The sequence below is a fragment of the Glycine soja genome, chromosome 17 (genome assembly GCF_004193775.1).
Source record: "Glycine soja cultivar W05 chromosome 17, ASM419377v2, whole genome shotgun sequence".
NCBI classification, from domain to species: Eukaryota; Viridiplantae; Streptophyta; class Magnoliopsida; order Fabales; family Fabaceae; genus Glycine; species Glycine soja.
This window is the reverse complement of record NC_041018.1, coordinates 18,907,479-18,914,832: the sequence shown is the minus strand read 5'-3', so window position 1 is coordinate 18,914,832 and position 7,354 is coordinate 18,907,479.

Sequence of the window (7,354 nt, the reverse complement as noted above, 5' to 3'; positions counted from 1 at the left end):
GATTTCCTTAGCAATGTTTATAGAATTGATTGTGGTACACCAACATCAGCTCGTGAATACATGCATAGCCTACATAACAAAGTGGAACCAAGTTTGAATTTGATGTTTAGCCAAGATGTTGAAGAGAATAATCCATCACTACATGATATACCAGATCAACACCCACGTCGAAATCCAGGATGTAATCGGAGACGTCCTCCATGTGGAACAGGACACCATTATGGGGATTAAGTACACCAACATCAGCTCGTGAATATATTCAGTTAAATATAGAGGTAGTCGTGCTTTGGAAGCTAAAGGCATGACAATAAGACAGTCGTGCAAAGGGGTTTGGGAATCTCGAGGCATTACAATAAGGTTATCATTTTAAAGGCAATTGGAATCACGAGGCATGGCAGTAAGATGGTTTTTTCTCTCCTAATTTTTCTTTTTTGAGCAAATAAATTATTAAATTAACATCATTTAAGTTTTTGTGCAGAGAATATTAAAAGTGGTGAATTTATGATGATTAGTGGGTAAAATAAAGCTAATTAAGGAAAGTAGAGCTAATTAAGGAAAGCAAGCTAATTGAGAAAAGCATGGCTAATTAAGGAAAAAAGACTGATTGATGAAAGCAGGGCAAATTAAGGAAAGAAGAATAATTAAGGAAAACACAATAATTAAGGAAAGCATGACAAATTAAGGAAAGTAAAGGCATACTTAGTGCAAGAAGCCCGCTAATCTGCACCTATAAAAGAAGAAGAAAGAAGAAGGAAAAAACAAATAGAAATTTCAAGAGAATACAATTCCTTATAGAAGGCAAAGGCTAGAAGAAGGAGAAGCAAGCATCTGGAATCATTCCTTCCCTTCATTCCTTTTCTTACCTTTTCCCCCTTTACGAAATATTCTCCTCTTGCAATTGTAAAGCCTCCATGACAATGAGAGGCTAAACCCCTTTTGTTGGGAACTTGGTAGCCGACTACTCTTGATGTAATTTATCTTCCTATCTATTTATGAATATTACATATGTAGTATCTTTTCTTGTGCTTGGTATTATTGCTTGTGGCTTGATTACTCATTTGCATGATAAGTTTTAGGGGTAGCGTTGGGAAACATTATTTCTAATAGAACTGGGAAAGAGTATCTAAATAAAGTCATCACTAGGGATAAGTTGATATTTGTTTATCTTGTTATACATCTCTATTCTTAATTTAATTTACTATTTTAACTCTGCAAAGGGATTTGGGAGAGAAAATAGATAAATTAGGCTCTTTTATGTGGGGGACCAAAGTTAGAGTATATTAGTAGATGCAGGTGTAAATTGGAATAATTATAAATGGAGAAAAATCATTAACATTACATTAAGGAGTAGCTCTGGTAGGCTAAGTTCTCAACATTCTCATCTCCTGGATTTCCTTCTACAATAACATTGGATTTTCTCATCTTTCTTGTTCTTAATTAATTCATGTTTAATTTCTCCTCTTGTTTGATTTAATTTTCAACAATTTAATTTACTGTTTTCTACTACCTTTTCCAAATCTTTTTCTTTATTAAATATTCATCTACCGAAGTACAAACAAAGTCCTTATGGATTTGACACTTGGTCTTCCGTTTTAACTTTACTACTTGGGGCGCATTGGTGCACTTGCCAATCCATCAACACCTATGTGATCGATTAAAGGTTTTTTTTATTAATGTGGGTCTCCGCACATTATCAGTGCATGTGATTGAACAATGAATGCCTACATGCAACAGACAAAATCCCAATTAATTATGATTTGGACCCTAGCAACAATGCTTAAGTGGCCATGTTATGCATTTATCCCAACTAATATCCGTGACACATTTTTTCGTTAGTTTAAACATCAAAGAATCCAAAAAAAATATATCATGCACCAGTTCCATGGACAACCACCTCAAATTAGGAGAACAAAATAAAAAAAAACTATGATTTGGACCCTTGCAATAATGCTTAATTGGTCATGTTATGCATTTTTTTAAAATTATGTCCAATACATTACTAATATCCATGACACATTTTTTTTTGTTAGTTTAAATGTCAAAGAATAAAAAAAAATATATTGTGCACCAGTTCCATGAAAAACCATCTCAAATTAGGAGAACAAAATAAAAAAAAACTATGATTTGGACCCTTGCAATAATGCTTAATTGGCCATGTTATGCATTTTTTTAAAATTATGTCCAACATATTACTAATATTCGTGAAACTTTTTTTTGTTAGTTTAAACGTCAAAGAATCAGAAAAAAAAATATATCATGCACCAGTTCCATGGACAACCACCTCAAATTAGGAGAACAAAATAAAAAAAAACTATGATTTTGATCCTTGCAACAATGCTTAAGTGGCCATGTTATGCATTTTTTTTTTTAAATTATGTCCAATACATTATTAATATTTGTGACACTTTTTTTTCTTAGTTTAAACGTCAAAGAATCCAAAAAAAATATTGTGCACCAGTTCCATGAAAAACCACCTCAAATTAGGAGAACAAAATAAAAAAAAAATTATGATTTGGACCCTTGCAACAATGCATAAATGTCCATTTACCAGTTCATCTAAATGCACAGTTAACACTAATGAGTTACCCAACTATAAACAAATTCTATAAATACCAGTATAATTAAAGACATTCATAGAACTTTCAAATATTCATCTCAACCCCTACCACAATGTGTCACCCAACTACATATGTTTGTCTTTACTACAACGGTCAAGTCTACAACACTAATGAGGGCACCACCTTCATTAGTAACAACACAAAAACTTTCATGGTCAACAAGGCCATAACCTTTACACAATTGCTTGAACTTGTTCACCAAAAACTAAACATTAAACCATACCAACATATCCAACATCTCCACTTTCGATGCCCCATATTTGAGTCAGGACAACATTATATGTACACATCTTTTATTCTACGAGATGATGCTGATGCTCAACAAATGTTCAACATTTTTTACGACAACCCACTACTACCATTTGTGGAGTTATTTTTCATAATTTGTGACAACAATAACCCACCAAGCAACCAACATGACTCAACCTCCAATCTTGAGGACCTATAAGATGAATACGAGAGTTGTGGGGTCAAAAACTATGGTAGTGATACTGACTCCTCTTCCAAGCCCGAAAGAAGTAACATGTCTCGATCCCACGAAACAATATTCAAACAAGATTGGTAATTTGGGGATGATTCATGTCTTAGTTGTTTCTGCTTTGAAGTTTTCCTGTGGTGTCTTATGTCGGTGTTTAGTGATCACTTTATGTAATGAAATAAATTGTTTGTTTAAATTTATGTTAACAATTTCCAGTTTACCCACTTCTACTGTAGCAGGTGGCATGGTAACATAACACTTTCCAATTTACACGTGACTTTTAAAAAAATAAAGGTTTCACCAATAAAACTGACATAAAATGGATAACTCATAATCTTTTTTTCAGTCTAAAAATTATAATGGATGTTTGCTGCATCATGTACCAGGTAAAAATCACAGTCGAAATTGACAACACTTTGCAATTTGCACACCTCTCTTAAAAAAATAAATGTTTCATCAACAAAACTTACATAAAATTGACAACTCAAAATCTCTTTTTCAATATGAAAGTTATAATGGACGTCTACTACATCAGGTAACATGGAAAAAATCACACTCAAAATTTACAACACTCTGCAATTTACACACATCTCTTAAAAAAAAAAAATTTCACCAGCAAAATTGACATAAAATGGACAACTCAGAATCTCTTTTACAGTCTGAAAATTATAATGAACGTGTGCTGCATCATGTACCAGGGAAAAATCACAGTCGAAATTGACAACGCTCTGGAATTTGCACACGTGTCTTAAAAAATATAATGCTTCATCAACAAAGCTGACATAAAATTTACAACTCAAAATCTTTTTTTCAATATGAAAGTTATAATGGACGTCTGCTGCATCAGGTAGCATGGAAAAATCACACTCGAAATTTACAACACTTTACAATTTGCACACGTCTCTTAAAAATAAATGCTTTACCAATAAAACTGACATAAAATGGAAATCTTTTTCAGTCTTAAAATTATAATGAACGTTTGTTGCATCGTGTACCAAGGAAAAATCACAGTCAAAATTGATAACACTTTACAATTTGCACACATGTCTTAAAAAAATAAACGATTCACCAACAAAACTGACATAAAATTGACAACTCAATTTCTTTTTCAATATGAAAGTTATAATGAACGTCTGCTGCATCAAATAGCATGAAAAAATCACACTCGAAATTTATAACACTCTGTAATTTGCACACGTCTCTTAAAAAAAATGTTTCACCAACAAAACTGACATAAAATGGACAACTCAGAATCTCTTTTTTAGTCTAAAAAATTATAATGGATGTCTGTTGCATCATGTACCAGGGAAAAATCACAGTCGAAATTGACAACACTCTGGAATTTGCACACGTGTCTTAAAAAAATAAATGATTCACCAACAAAACTAACATTAAATTGACAACTCAAAATCTCTTTTTCAGTATGAAAGTTATAATGAACATCTTTTGCATCAGGTAACATGGAAAAATCATATTCAAAATTTACAACACTCTGCAATTTGCACATGTCTCTTAAAAAAATAAATGTTTCTCCAATAAAATTAACAAAAAATGGACAACTCAGAATCTCTTTTTCAGTCTAAAAATTATAATGGAGGTCTGATGCATCATGTACTAGTGAAAAATCACAGTCGAAATTGAAAACTCTGTAATTTGGACACGTCTCTAAAAAAATAAATGTTTCATCAACAAAACTAACATAAAATGGACAACTCATAATATGTTTTTTAGTCTGAAAATTATAATGAACGTCTTTGGCATCAAGTACTAGGGAAAAATCAACATTGAATTCCAGAGAAGCCTTTAGCAGGAACATAATTCTAACCTTATGAGATTCCAATACACATCAATGGGGCAAAATGTTCATACAACTATAAATAACACCAAAACCCTCAATACAACCACACAATTCCACACAACATACTTTCACAAACCAAATTCAATCTTAATACTATAGCATTCTTGGGAGAAACAAGCAGTCAGACCATTGCTAACTCGAGATTAGCCTTCATTTTTCCAAATGGATCAATCACTCACAACCAAACTGATGTTTATTTTCAAAGTCTCACTCCAACACCAATGCAAGTTCCTAATGACTATTCTTTTGAGACACTTAAGAGTAGAATGCACAATACCCTTCAGCTAACTAATGATCAATTAGTGGATGAAATTTACTACCGACAACCATTCATAGATGCAGGTCAACAATATTTTTTTTAATCTCTACAATTGAAAAATGATGATGATGTTTACATAATGTTAATGTGCAATGAGCAATACTCGTGTGTTGACCCTATAGAATTATTGTGTACCATCAATAGAACACCAGATGGTATACTCAACCTACTTCAATTCACTATTACTCCTACTAATGATGCAATGTTGTATTACGACGAGAAGTGGAACATACCACGCCAAAGTGGGTTTTTGGGTTACTCCTTCACTATAACAAATTCAATAAGATTTGACATTTCTTCGGGATGTAACATGGACAAACTCAAGGATATAATCAAGCAACTTGCATGTTTAGGTGTTCCCTCTTATGGAATTCACGAATCACAGGTGGTTGAATGATTGTTCTTTTGACAACCAGGTCATGCTAAATATTCAAAAAAATTAATCGAATATGAAATAACAGAGTTGAAAAACGACGAAGACGTACTAATGGTGTTAGTAGAATTCAACTATTGGAAACGATTTTGCCCAATAGAAATTTTAGCTTTTTTTAGCAAACCAGTAACCTAAATGGAAGAAGACATGTCTCCTGCATAACATCTTTCATACTATCATTAGTTTTGTCATATTTGCGTTGCAATTGTATTTTTTAGCATGTTTCGTTATTCTCGTCTATCATCTTAGTCATTGTACTGTTTAATTTTATGTGTATTATATAAGAGAGATGTATATATTATTTATTCCCTGTGTTTTCTAATCTGTTTTAATACTATTAACTATTTTTTTTCATTTTTTAATTAACGTACATAACAAAACAACCGCTAACAACACATAAATTTAGCTAAAAAATGCCTACATCGTAATTAAAAAAATTATATTATAATCTTCTCTAATTTTATTAATTTCTTTTATTTATATATATTTCTAAAAAATATTTTTTTAAAAAAAAAAATTAAAATTATTTTTTTTAAGAAAAAGGAAAAAGTATGTTGAGAATTTGGGTTGAGGGGACTTGAATTTTCAATGTAAAAATGCAATTTCTTTTTAAAATTACAGTGTAAATTCGGGTCCTTTTAACATAAATTTATACTTTGGATAGTAAATATGTATATTGATGTAAATAATGGGGGTTGTATGTTTTGGTATTTTGTTTATGTATGAAAAAAAATCTACTATTGTGATCGTTAATATTGCACTTTACATTTATATATTATTGAATGGATTGTTTACTTATATATAGAGCTAAGAAACAAAAATAGTACAGGTTACGCCAGAGAAAGTTGGGCCTTGGTTTGACTCGTAATTTATCATTAAATAAAAATACTAGATGTTATCATCAAAAACTTTTAGTAGCAAAACTTATGAATATATATATATATATATATATATATATATATATATATATATATATATATATATATATATATATATATATATATATATATAAAGAATGTGTTTTATTTTTTTTGACTTACATCTTTTCTCTAATCGGGATTTGTTACTAGTGAAAAAGTGAATAGTAAATAACTCTTCTCTTATTTAATAGCACGTTGGCTTGCTTACTTCAAAAGGCATTTTAGTTAATGCTTTTGAATAAGGTATCAAGCAGATCCTGGATATCAGTAATGAAATGAAAATGCATGTATCAACTTCATTAATGATCTGCTTATGATTAACTAATATGGGCATTTTAATTGAATAAATAATTTATTTGATGGTCCCTCTAGACTTTTTGGCCAGTGGTACTTCAGGACGATGCCTTTCAAAGTTTAGTTGTTATCACATGCCCCGACAAAGCTCACTCAATTCTTTTCTTTCATTCACTTGCTTCTCCTTTTTATTTCCTTGAAATTATTGTTTTTGTTTTGTTAAGTAAGCGAAAGTGAAAGGAGGGAATTTTCACCTTTCAGCATGAAAAGTGGAAAACAAAATTGGAAAGGCCCAAAATTGAAAACTTGTTTAAGTAGTAATTAATTCTAAACTTGACATTGATAAATTATTGATTAACTTGGGTTTAAATGGAAAATCGTTTCACGTGTTTCTCAATTTAGTTATTTGGTTTAACTGAATACCAAAATAGTGA